This window comes from Puma concolor, chromosome C2 (assembly GCF_028749965.1).
Source record: "Puma concolor isolate L17-30 chromosome C2, mPumCon1.1.hap2, whole genome shotgun sequence".
Classification (NCBI taxonomy): Eukaryota; Metazoa; Chordata; class Mammalia; order Carnivora; family Felidae; genus Puma; species Puma concolor.
The window spans coordinates 5,368,313-5,382,409 of record NC_141675.1 but is presented as its reverse complement, the minus strand read 5'-3'; the positions used below and the strand labels follow the sequence as shown (position 1 = coordinate 5,382,409).

The window sequence follows — 14,097 nt, the reverse complement described above, 5'->3', positions numbered from 1 at the left end:
GCTCCGAGCTGTCAGCACAGAGCCCGACGCAGGGCTCGAACTCACAAACCGTGAGATTATGACCTGAGCCGAAGTCGGACGCTTAACCGACTGAGCCACCCAGGCTCCCCTCTACCAACGTATTTTTTTAAATGTTTTGACAATAGGGGCGCCTGGGTGGCGCAGTCGGTTAAGCGTCCGACTTCAGCCAGGTCACGATCTCGCAGTCCGTGAGTTCGAGCCCCGCGTCAGGCTCTGGGCTGATGGCTCGGAGCCTGGAGCCTGTTTCCGATTCTGTGTCTCCCTCTCTCTCTGCCCCTCCCCCATTCATGCTCTGTCTCAAAAATAAATAAAACGTTGAAAAAGAAAAAAAAAATTTTTTTAAATAAAAAAAATAAATGTTTTGACAATAAAAAGATGACAAATGGTACTTTACTGTTAATTTCCATTTATTTAATTGTAAGCAAAGTTAAAATTCAGTCACAAGTATACATGTTATTATAGATCTTTCAGATTATATTATAAAATTCATGTAACCCAGGTATTCGCATTTCCTTTTCCCCTGAGGGACAACTCCCTCTAAGTAAACTTAGGGACATGGAGTGTTCCTTGATCTTCCAAGGTACGTGTTCTTCCTAAAGTCTCTACTAAATCCCATTCACCTTGGGGAATGGTGGAACCAACTCTTCATTGGTTATTGTTCCCAGTCTGGAACTCGTGACCGTAGTCTCCCTGGGTACCTTGGTGCTGTACCTCTAAGGGACTTTGCAGGATGAGAATCGGCAGGAAGTAGAAAAGCAAGTTGCATTTGGGGGATATACCGAATGGACCCGGTCTCATTTCCTTCCGTTACAGCCTTGCTCAAGACATGCGGACTCATCAAATTTATTAGCAGACTGGAAAACACTAAAGGAATTATGCCATATTAAAGGACAAAATTAAAACTATATGTTAAATCAGGGTTGGGGAGTTGGGCAAAATAAACAAGGGAAGTGGGAGATACAGGCATTCCCAGGAATGAGTAAGTCATGGGAATAAAAGGCACAGCATAAGGAATCCAGTCAATGTATTGTAACAACAATGTAATGGAACGGATGGCAACTAGTGCTGAACCTAACAAAATGTATAAATCTGTCAAATCACTAAGTGGTCCACCTAAGATTAATGTAACATTGTGTGTCAACTATATTAAAAAGCAATTATATGCTAAATACAACTTTTCCCATAATTGAAGGAAAAAACTCATCAGAAGTTATATCTTTGGAGTGCCTGGTTGGCTCAGTTGGAAGAGTATGTGACTCTGATCTCAGGGTCGTGAATTCCAGCCCCATGTTGAGTGTGGAGATTACTTAAAAAAAAAGAAAGAAAAGAAAGAAAGAAAGAAAGAAAGAAAGAAAGAAAGAAAGAAAGGTTTAAAAAAAGTTATGCCCTTAATATGATATATGTTACGTATATTATATATTACAATATTCTTAATCCTATTAAGGATATAACTTAAAATTTTTTAATGTTTATTTATTTTTGAGAGAGAGAGAGAGAGCACAAGTAGGGGAGGGGTCGAGATACAGGGAGACACAGAATCTGAAGCAGGCTCCAGGCTCTGAGCTGTCAGTGCAGGACCTGACACGGGGCTCGAACCCATGAACCAAACTATGAGATCATGAACCGAGCTGTGAGATCATGACCGAGGTCGACAGCTCAACTGACTGAGCCACCCAGGCGCCCTGAGGATATACCTTTAAATTATCCATTCCCAGACCTTCATCTTATTCCCTGTCTCTATCCATAAGCGCCCCTCAGCAGGTGCATTCTCTTCTAGCTTCTACAGTGCAAATCTCCACCAACCTTTACGAAAACTCTTACCTTTAACCACAGGAGTTGGCCTATGCTCCTTCTCCATCCAGGCGGTCTTGGAGACTCAGTATTTCTTTTTTTTATTACTATTAACATTTTGTTAACGTTTATTTATTATCGAGAGACAGAGAGACACAGAGCATGAGCAGGGGAGGGGCCGAGAGATGGAGAGACACAGAATCCGAAGCAGGTTCCAGGCTCCGAGCCGTCAGCACAGAGCCCGATGCCAGGCTTGAACTCACAGACCGCGAGATCGTGACCTGAGACGAAGTCGGACACTTAACCGACGGAGCCACCCAGGCGCCCCGGAGACTCAGTATTCTTAATTTTACGTTTATCATACTCTGAGCTATTCAGGCTACAGTAACGCCACATGGGAAGGAAACTGAGTTCCCAGGAGTAGATTCCATGGTAGACTGTGGCCCTCCACACCTGTCCTCCTCAAAGTCTCCCTTGAGAATTGAAAGTATGCTACTTTACTCTTCCCCACAGCACGGAAGATCTTAAAAAGCAGCCAAAGAAAAAAAGACATGTTATATACAGAAAAACAAAAGCGATGACTGCACGGAACAGCATCTTTAAAATGCTGAAACAAACCAAAAAATGCTGAGAAGTATTCATCTATAATGAAAGCCAAACAAAGACATTTTCAGAAAAAGGAAAGCTGAGATAATTTTTTACCAGCAAACTTGTACTATAAGAGGTGCTCAAGGGGCGCCTGGGTGGCTCAGTCGGTTGAGCATCCAACTTCGCTCAGGTCATGATCTCGCAGTTCATGGGTTCGAGCCCCGCGTCGGGCTCTGTGCAGACAGCTCAGAGCCTGGAGCGTGTTTCGGATTCTGTGTCTCCCTCTCTCTCTGAGCCTCCCCCGCTCGTGCTCTGTCTCTGTCCATCTCTGAAAAATGAATAAATATTTTAAAAAAATTAAAAAGAAGTGCTCAAGAAATGATACCAGATGGATATATAAGAGGGAAGGGAGAGCTCCAAAAATAATACATATGTAGAAAAATATGAAAGACTAGTTTTTATCCTTTCTTAATTTCTTTAAAGTCAAATTGTTTAAAACAAAAATAATGACCCTATATTCTGGGGTTTTCAACATACAAAGAAGTAAAATCTATGAAAACAGTAGCACAAAGGACAACACATAGTTAAATGGAAGCATACTGTCATAAGGTTCTTACATTATATGTGAAGTGGTATAACATTTAAAAAAAATTTCTTTAATGTTTATTTTTGAGAGAAAGAGACAGAGACAGAGTGTAAGCCAGGGAGGGGCAGAGAGAGAGGGAGACACAGAATCCAAAGCAGGCTCCAGGCTCCGAGCTGTCAGCACAGAGCCGGACATGGGGCTTGAACCCACAAACTGTGTGATCATGACCTGAGCTGAAGTCCGGTGCTTAACTGACTGAGCCACCCAGGCGCCCCTCTTTTAAGTTTTTTTTTAAATGTATTTAAGCGATCTCCACCCCCCAAATGGGATTTGAACTCATGACCCTGAGATCAAGAGTCACACACTCTTCTCACTGAGCCAGCCAGTAGCCCCCTAAAATGCAATCCTAAAAACTCACATAATCAAAAAGAAGGAAGCAGGGGTGCCTGGGTGGTGCAGTCGGTTAAGCGTCCGACTTCGGCTCAGGTCATGATCTCATGGTTCATGAGTTTGAGCCCCCCATCAGGCTCTGTGTTGACAGCTGGGAGCCTGGAGCCTGCTTCGGATTCTGTGTCTCCCTCTCTCTGTGCCCCTCCCCCACTCATGTTCTCTCTCTCTCTCTCTCTCTCTCTCTCTCTCTCAAAAAAAAATAAACATTAAAAAAATTTTTTAAAAGAAAGGAAGCAATGAAAAGGGAACAAAGAACTAATGTGACAAATACAAAACAAGGAGCAAGACGACAGACTTAAACCCAATCATATCAAAATTACATTAAACGTAAATCGATTAAACACCTTGATGAAAAGGCAGAGATGGTCACGATGAATAGAAAAGCAAGATCCGACTCTATGCTGTTTTTAAGAGATGCAATTTCAAGATACCGACACGGGTAAGCTAATAATAAAAACATGGAAAAGAATATACTATATACAGAGTTCCCCTTGTAACAGACTCTGAGATTTATTTACAAGAGATTTGTTAGAAGTTGTTAGAGGGGAAAGAGAAGGACCATTCCGACAGGTGTGAGCCACCTGTAGCCACACTATTAGCTGCTGGGGAAATAAATGCCTCATTTCCGACAGCACATCTGAACAATGCACCAGGGAATCCAGGATACTGTGCAAACCTGAACTGGAGAAAGGCTGGTATGACTGTATTAATACCAGATAAAGTAGACTCAGGACAAGGAGTATTACCAAAAAAAGAAGAGCATTTCAAAATAACAAAAAGGTCAACTCATCAAGAAGACATAATCCTAGGGGCGCCTGGGTGGCGCAGTCGGTTAAGCGTCCGACTTCAGCCAGGTCACGATCTCGCGGTCCGTGGGTTCGAGCCCCGCGTCGGGCTCTGGGCTGATGGCTCGGAGCCTGGAGCCTGTTTCCGATTCTGTGTCTCCCTCTCTCTCTGCCCCTCCCCCGTTCATGCTCTGTCTCTCTCTGTCCCAAAAATAAATAAACGTTGAAAAAAAAAATTAAAAAAAAAAAAAAAAAAGAAGACATAATCCTAAATGTGCATGTACACAGTAACATAGTTTTAAAATCATGAAGCTGGAGGGACACCTGGGTGGCTCAGATGGTTAAGTGTCTGACTCTCGGTTTTGGCTCAGGTCATGATCTCATGGGTTCATGAGATCAAGCCCCACATTGGGCTCTGCGCTGACAGAATGAAGCCCGGTTATGATTCTCTCTCCCTCCCTCCCTCTCTCTCTCTCTCTCTCTCTCTCTGCCCCTCCCCTGCTCACACATATGCTCTCTCTCAAAATAAAGAAACATTTTTAAAAAATGAAGCAAAAACTAACTGAAATGAAAGGATGAATTTTTTTTAATTTATTTTTGAGAGAGAGAGAAAGAAAGAGAAAGAACACACGCACACCAAGTGGGGGAGGGTCAGAGAAAGGGAGACAGAGGACCTGAAGCCGGCTCTGTGCTGACAGCAGAAAACCCAAGGCAGGTCTCAAACTCACGAACCATGAGATCATGACCTAAGCTGAAACCAAGAGTTGGACACTCAACCAACTGAGCCATCCAGGCACCCTTGAAGGGAAAAATTTTTAAATCTCCAACTATAGTTAGAGATTTTAAGATACCTCTCTTAGTCCTTAATAAAACAAGTAGACAAAAAAAGTAGGTAAGGATACAGAGGATTTGGGTCAGCTAACTTTGCCTAATTGATCTTTTTGGAAAACTACAACCAACAGCTGTACTCTTTTCGAGTACACGTGGAACGGCACGTTCACCAAGATAGACCATATGCTAATTCATAATACAAGTCTCAATAAATTTCAAAGGATTAATATCACATAGCATACTCTCCGACCACAAAGGAGTCAAATTAGAAATCAATAACAAAAACAAATCTAGAAAATCCCCCAAATGTTTTGAAATTAGGCAGCTGACTTCCAAATGAGTGATGGGTCAAAGAACAAAGCACAAGGGACATCAGAAAATGTTTCAAATGAACGGAAACAAAAATAGAACATATCTAAATTTGTGAGGTGCAGCTAAAACAGTGCTTAAAAGGAAACTTATAGTATCGCATGTCTATATTAGAAAAGAAAAAGGTTGGGATGCCTGGGTGGCTCCGTCAGGTAAGCATCCGACTCTTGACTTTGGCTCAGGTCATGATCTCACACTTGTGGGGCTGAGCCCCACGGTGGGGTCTACACTGACAGAATGAAGCCCGCTTAGGATTCTCTCTCTCCCTCTCTCTCTGCCCCTCCCCTGCACGCTCTCTTTCTCTCAAAATAAATAGACAAACATTAAAAAAAGAAAGAAAAGAAAAACCCTGAAAATCAATCATCTAAGACTTTGCCTTAAGAAGTTAGAAAAAAGACCAGAAAATTAAGGCCAAAGTAAGTAGAAGGCATTACACAATAAAGATAAGAGAGAAGAAAAATCAGTGAAACAGAAAACAGAGAAACAACAGAGAAAAGCCAACAAAGCTAAAATTTAGTTCCTAGAGAAGATGAATAAAAGTGATGAGCCCCTAGTAAGATTCATTCAGAGAAGGAAAAACACTAGTTATCAATATCAGGAATTAAATTCTACAGATTGTATGAGGGAATATCACAGACAAGCTTAGGCCAACAAATTCAACAATGTAGAAAAAATGGACATGTTCCTCGAAGACACAAATTATCAAAACCCAGATGCTTCTCAGCCAGTGAATGGGTAAACAAATTGTGGCACATCCATACCATGGAATAGTACCCTGACATATAAAAAAACCAATTATTGGTACCCACAACGACCTGAATGGACCTCAAGTAAGTTTTGCTAAGTGGAAGAAGTCAGACTCCAAAGATGCCATACGTATATATGATTCCGTTTATATGACATTCTGGAAAAACAAAACTATAGGGAAAGAGAACAGATCGGTATTTGCTCGGAGTTGAGAAGGGGGAGGGGTGGTAGTAGGGAAAGGGAGGCATTAAAAGGGCATCATGAGGGGCGCCTGGGTGGCTCAGTCGGTTGGGCGGCCGACTTCGGCTCAGGTCATGATCTCGCGGTCCATGAGTTCGAGCCCCGCGTCAGGCTCTGTGCTGACAGCTCGGAGCCTGGAGCCTGTTTCAGATTCTGTGTCTCCCTCTCTCTGACCCTCCCCCGTTCATGCTCTGTCTCTCTCTGTCTCAAAAATAAATAAACGTTAAAAAAAATTAAAAAAAAAAATAAAAGGGCATCATGAGGGAATCTATGGGATGATGAAAGAGTCCTTATCGTAACTATGGCAGTCGATACACAGCTTTGCACGCTCCTCAAAGACCCCAAAAACCTATATACTCCAAACACTGAACTTCACTACATGAAACCTTTAAAATAAAAATTAAGGGCAGCTGGGCGGCTCAGTCAGTTGAGTGTCTGACTCTTGGTTTCAGCTCAGGTCATGATCCTGGGATCGTGGGATCCAGTCCCATGGAGCCTGCTTAAGAATCTCTCCCTCTGCCACTCTCCCCTGCTTGCTCTCTCTCTCTCAAAATAATAATTAAAAAAAAATTTTAAATAAAAAACCTAAGGCTCAGAGAGGTCAAGAATCTCACCCAAAGTAACACAGCCCGGACACAGTAGAGGTAGCATTTGAACCCAGAGCTCTCATGGCTCTAAAGCTCACTAAAATAAATTTTCTCAGTTGTAAGAAGCGAAATATTTTATTTTATTATTTTTAAAAGCTTATTTATTTATTTTGAGAGTTGGGGGGAGAGGGGCAGAGAGAGGGGGATGTCAGGGCTCAGTCCCATGAACCATGAGATCATGACTTAAGCAGAAATCAAGAGTCAGACACTTGGGGCGCCTGGGTGGCGCAGTCGGTTAAACATCCGACTTCAGCCAGGTCACGATCTCGCGGTCCGTGAGTTTGAGCCCCGCGTCAGGCTCTGGGCTGATGGCTCAGAGCCTGGAGCCTGTTTCCGATTCTGTGTCTCCCTCTCTCTCTGCCCCTCCCCCGTTCATGCTCTGTCTCTCTCTGTCGCAAAAATAAATAAACGTTGAAAAAAAAAAAATTTTAAAAAGAGTCAGACACTTAACCGACCGAGCACCTAGGCGCCCCAAGAAATATTTTATTTGTCACATTCAGAGCACTATCCTCAAACGTGAAAGTGATGTTGTTGTCCACATACCAGATCTGTATGGAGCAGGGGATACATATGTATAAGTATATGTGTATGTACATTCACACCGTTTGGCTGTGGCAAGAAACAGATCTGAGCAGATTGCAATATTTCATTACACTGTCTTTTGTTTGTTTGTTTTAAATGTTTATTTACTTATTGAGAGAGAGTGAGAACAAGGAGGGGAGGGGTAGAGAGAGAGGAAGAGAGAGAAAATCCCAAGCATGGGCTTGGTCCCATGGCCCTGGGATCATGACCTGAGCTGAAATCAAGAGTCAGCCACCTAACCCACGGAGCCACCCAGGCGCCCCCTCATTACACTGTTGTAATACGCTTCTTGAGAACACTTGGAAACACGTTACGTTTTTACTATTTACATCTGCAAAAGAACATTGTATATCTATGTAAATTACAGTTACAAAACAGTTGGAAAGCCTCCCAGGAAAGAAAGGTCTCCATAGCTTTGTCTAAACTTGGACTAGGACTCTCCCAGGACTTTAGCCTACTTTTCCACCTCTGGTCTTTTTTTCAAATAACTTTTTTTTGGGGGGGCGGGGGTATCCTTGTTTTTAATTTAATTCCTATTATAGGCAGAAAGGAAGTAAACTGGGGAAAAGTGAAGGGTTACACTGTCATTGCTATTGCCCCCGTTTGACAAATAGACACAAAGAAAAGCACAAGTTACTCTCCTAAAGTCATATGATCTCGGTGACAGAACTGGAAAGTGACCTCAGGCCTTCTTGCCCTTTGTCCTGGTCTCCCGCCGTCCTATGTTTAACACTTCCTTCTCTTCTCTGAGACACACCCTGCTCAATTTTTCAAAGCAGGTCAATTTAATCTTCAACAGTTTTACGACCTTTTGAGCGACATGTCCTAGAACAGTTTACACAGCTGATGGCAACAATGTAAGGAGAAGGATCTTTTGAAAGGAAAACCCAACACGGGCTGAGAAAAAAAATCCAATTTGAAGAATGAGGCCTCTTGGTAACAAAGAGAAGGGTGGAGGGAATAAAGGTGAGAAGTGTCAGATTCTTTGCTCCTAAGTAACTGCTTGATAATCAGGCTCTTAAGTAAACAAAGTCACTCTTGAAAACATTTGCATGTTGTGTTTGTGTTACAGTGAAAAGAGGGAGAGCCCTTGCCCCATAGTCAAGATACTGTGTTGGTAGGTTCCTCCCACGTGGGAAGGCTGAGTAGATTAATGGATGAGCACACAGACATTAAACTCAACTGACTGGGTTCAAATCCCGGTTCTGCCACTTATTATTCTGCGATGGGGGCAAGTTACTTCACTTCTCTGTTTTAGTTTTTGCATCTGCAAAATGAAGACGTGTACGTATAGCCACCATAAATTTCCTATGAGGATTAAAGAAGCATTTTGTCGGTGTCTTTTTTTAGGTTTATTTATTTTGAGACACACATACACACACACGCAGAATTCAAGGGAGGGACAGAGAAAGAGGGAGAGAGAGAATCCTTAGCAGGCTCTGCACCATCAGCGCTGAGCCAGATGTGGGTCTCGATCTCACAAACCATGAGACCACGACCTGAAGCTGAAATCAAGAATCAGATGCTTAACCCACTGAGCCACTCAGTCGCCCCAGTAAGTCAGCACCTGAAGCAAAAAAAAAAAGTTGGCCTCATTCCTCAAACCTGAAAAATGAAATTATTAAAGCACAAGAAGAAAATGTGGGAGGGTTTATTTTATAATCTTGGAGTGGTAAAGGCCTTTCTAAGTATAATACAAACCCAGAAGCCATTGTAATAAACAACGTTGAATTTATCAATCTATGTAAAAATTTTTCCTTAACACTGCATGTCAAAAAATGCTATAATATAATGAAATATTGTGCAATGCATTGCTCAGGAGTCATCACATGAATCTTATGTAATGTTGAGTAAAAGAAGACAAGCCAAAGAATGTATGCTACGTGAGTTCATGGAGGCAAAACTAAACTATGGCATTGAAGGTCAAGGAGAATATTGTCTTGGGTGTGGGAAAGACATTGCAACAAGGAGAGGAAGTTTGAGTGGAGATCCTAGGGTACCTTCAGGTAGTACTGTGTCTTTGCTGTTCGCAGTAATTACATGGATATGCTTGAAATACTTGTTTTCTGATGGAGTCTGTTGGCGAAGTGCAAAATCAAAGTGCACTACAGTTTATACAGCATGCTGCCTTTAGTGTGATTAAAAATTGTATTCATAGGGGCACCTGGGCGGCTCAGTCCTACTCTTGGTTTCCGCTCAGGTCATGATCTCACGGTGTGTGAGTTCGAGCCTCGCGTCGGGTTCTGTGTCTCCCTCTGCCCCTCCCCTGCTCATGCTCTGTCTCTCTCTCTCTCTCTCTCTCTTCTCTCTCTCTCTCAAAAATTTTTAACCCCCAAAATGGTAATCTCCTCTGGTTCAACATGATGTGCATATATATTTGTAAATACATAAGTATTCCAAAATACTCCTCAGAAGACACATAAAAAAAAAAAATAAAAAAAAAAACCCAAACCAATGACAGTGATTATTACCCACGAAGGCAACTAGGCAGCTGCAAGTATTGAGGCCTCTAGTCTCAGCCAAAAGCTCTGCCCACCCCCACCTTCGGGCCACACTGTGTCTTTAGCTTCCAAAAGTAAAGAGGCATTTCTTCCCACAGAGTGCTCTCACCCCAGACCACGCACCCGTTCAGCGGCTCCCCCAAGGGGTGTGCCCAAAGACTGGCATGGCAGTTCGGGGCGGCTGGTGGCTCAGTCAGTTAAGCTTCCAACTTCAGCTCAGGTCATGATCTCATGGTTTGTGAGTTCGAGCCCCACATGGGGCTCAGTGCTGACACCTCAGAGCCTGGAACCTGCTTCTGATTTTCTGTGTCTCCCTCTCTCTCTTCCCCTCACCAGCTCACACTCTGTCTCTGTCTCTCTCTCCCTGAAATAAATAAGCGTTAAAAAAAAAAAAAAAAAAAAAAAACTAAAAAAAACCCACAAAACACCTGGCAGTTCTTGGTTCAACCTCCAGAAGAACATCACCTTGGTGATGAGTGTCCTTATGTGTGCCCTGTACCCTCAGCCTTAGCTCTGTCTATATTCCCAGGCACAGTATAATTGTCACCTTGATCATGGGGCACTTGAAGGATGATAACATACGTATACAAACATGCAATATTCTGAATATACACACTGTATCTATTTCAGACTTGGAGGCTTACGTTTCATTGCAGAATCTTCTTGCAGAAATCATACTCAGCAAACAGCCATCTCTAACTGTCCCAGGAGTATGTGATTCTAGAATTCTATTCTTCCCCTTTTGAAAGGGCATTATTCAGAGTCCACTGGCCTTCTACTTAAACAGTCTTTGGGAGAAAAAGAGTCTCTCTTGTATCTATCCCCATTACGTATGAAAGAATTGCCTGTCCTCCAGGGCCACGGGGCGGATGCCAGGGTGAGCTGTAGCTCAGCAATGTGGGATGACTGTGAAAATATTGACACTTGACAATAGGCCCCAACCACCAACTGTGACAACTCAGCAGCTGGCCCAACCCAGACAGGTGATGCACGCAGCCAAAGGCAGTTGTCGCCAACCTGCTCCGAGACGAAGTTTCTGTTGCCGGACAACTCCTCTGACCTCCACCCCAGCCAACTAACAGAAGCAGTGATTTATCTGGGACTTACAACCAGAGTCACTCTTGTGGAGGCAGGTGGATTGTCCTCCGTAACCTGCCCTTTTTCCTATACATAAAACTTCCCCACAACCTCTAGGTGGAAGACATTAGCTTTCAAGGAAGGTGCTATTGGAGGGACACTAGGTAAGAGCTTGAGACACAAATATGCTGTCATTGCCTCGTGGTCTCCGTTACTTGTCCTGGTGTGCCTGGACTTCAGGGTTGCCTATCGAGTCAAGTAGAATTTGCCTGTTTCTCAAATGTTTTGCCCCAGTGCCCGTTTTCTGATACTTCCGTGTATCAGCCAGGGTCCACTCAGGAAAGCATAGCCCATATCGGGTGTGGGAAACTAGTTATATAAGTGTTGCAAAAAATCAAAAAGCCAGAGAACAGACAGGCAGCGGAGAGATCAGCAAGGACAGGAGGCAGTGTTAAGAGAGTCCAGGAGCGATGGGGCGCCTGGGTGGCGCAGTCGGTTAAGCGTCCGACTTCAGCCAGGTCACGATCTTGCGGTCCGTGAGTTCGAGCCCCGCGTCAGGCTCTGGGCTGATGGCTCAGAGCCTGGAGCCTGTTTCCGATTCTGTGTCTCCCTCTCTCTCTGCCCCTCCCCCGTTCATGCTCTGTCTCTCTCTGTCCCAAAAATAAAAAAAATAATAAAAAAAAAAAAAAAAAAAAAGAGAGTCCAGGAGCGGGACCGGAACCGCAAACGTGGTGTCGCCTCGATGGAGACACTCCTCCCCTCCCACCCTCAATCTGCTACCGCTGCCTCCCAGCCTGGGAACTATCATTCCAGGGTCAGCCCTTTGCAATATCAAGAGTGCAGAGCAGCGCTGAGAACAAACTGGGGAAGGAATGGTACGCTCCGAGGATGCCATTTCTGGGGCACCTGGGTGGCTCAGTCGGTTAAGCACCCGACTCTCGATGTCGGCTCAAGTGGTAATCTCCTGGTGCGTGAGAGCAAGCCCCAGGTTGGGCTCTATGCTGACGGCACAGAACCTGCTTGGGTTCTCTCACATAGTGCACATTCACAGGGCAAGGGAGTCAGGTGCTGTCACAAAGGCGGGACCAATGACCGCCCGGTGTTCACCAGAGAGGGTCTTTGGCAAACACATTTTAGGAAATCTGCAGTTGTGGAAGGGAAGGAGAGTAGGAGAGAAGAGAGTCCAGGAGCAGGGTGTTTTGGGTGGCAATTAGATGAGATGGGATTCGCATTTTCCCCAGAGAAACTTGGTTGTGGTTTAGAGCATGCTGATGTACACGCAGATCTCTTGGGGATTTTGTTAAACCGCAGACAATCAGCAGGCTGGGGTGGAGCTTGAGATTCCGCGTTTGTAGCAGACTCCTAGGTGATGCTGACCACATGGGAAAAAAGCAAGGATCTAGGCTCTTGGGTTTGTGTAAATGCTGATGGCAAGGATCCGGGAGGGAGAAGGTGTCGATCCAGAAAGAGATAAAGGGATAGAAAAGGTAGTACAACCTGGGGGTCCCCCAGATCTCTCTCTTGCTTCAAGTCTTTGGATGGGACCCAGGGACACGCCTTCTTCCAACCTCCAACCACCCTCCAGCCTCTCTTCCGGCCGTGCCGTTGTCTCAGCCACACTTTAACTCCAGGATCAGCAGACACCGTTGTGTGCATGTGTCTGTGTGTGCGCGCGCATGCACGCACACGCATAGACTTATTGCCAATCAACCATCAACCCCCGGATTTGCCAGGATTATTCCACCAAGTTGGAGGCCACTGTCAACTGTCCAGTCAACACGCATCTGTGGCCTCCCCCGTGTTTACCTCTCTCTCTCTGAGCTTCTATTTTGACCCAACGATGTGGTTTTGGAATGCATGGGCAGCTTATTCCTGGAGTCGGCCACCACGAGGCACAAGTGCAGGGGCTCTGCCCTCTTCCAGGATATGTGGAAGCTGTCCCAGGATGTAAAACCCTGGTTGCCAGGGAAGCCACCATGATCCTGGAGGAGAAACTGAATCAGGCCCTTTTGGATCTGCACGCCCTGGATTCTGCCCTTGCAGACCCCCATCTCTGTGACTTCCCAGAGAACGACTTCCTAGATGAAGAGGTGAAACTCATCAAGAAGATGGTCAACCACTTAACTCACCTCCACAGGGTGGCCAGCCCCCAGGCTGGGCTGGGCGAATATCTCTTCTATAAGGCTCACTTGCAAACACAACTAGGAGCTTAGAGGGCTCAATGGCCCTTAAAAGACCCCTTTGGCATTCTCCCTGGTGTCAGGACTTCTGCCTGAGCCCCTCTCTGCAGCTACAGAGAAGATTTTTAACCACCCTGGAGCCCTCTCCCAAGCCCTGGACCAAATGGAAACAATAGAGGTTTTCTTGCAGCAAAAAAATAAGATTCCTGAGATGGGGGGGTGGGGGGGAGATAAGATGCTAGGCATAGATGAAGGGATAGGTTTTATGTGGTAAGAGATCATTTGTGAAAACAGAACAGAACAAGAGAAAACGGATGCAGAAGTAGGTTTAGCATCCAATAATTTTGCAATATCCTTTTGATCAATGTTAAAAAGATCTCAGTTCATATAGGTTTCTTGAGTGTGGTTTCTTTCAGAACCTTTCGTGTACTATATTGATATGCTAATGTTAACACGCATTGTGAATCAATCAGAGGTTTCCTAATCATAATCGACTACAAACCCCCTTTTCCTGGATATTCCAGGGACTCACATTCTGGAAAAGAAATCTTGGAAAACACTGACCTACCCAATATATGCCTGGACTTTTTTAGTTATGGAATGGAGACTATAGATCTTACCTGACAATGACTTCATAATGATATTGTGAAGATAAGTTTGAAAACTATACGCTGTATCTCACAGTTAAGTTCTCAGCGTAGA

The 14,097-nt window shown here is 44.3% G+C and overlaps 1 pseudogene; it reads left to right on the top strand.

The window, feature by feature from the left end:
• The first annotated feature begins 12,156 nt into the window (after positions 1 to 12,156).
• On the top strand, positions 12,157 to 13,428 carry LOC147577055 (ferritin light chain pseudogene; annotated as a pseudogene).
• The last annotated feature ends 669 nt before the right edge of the window (positions 13,429 to 14,097 follow it).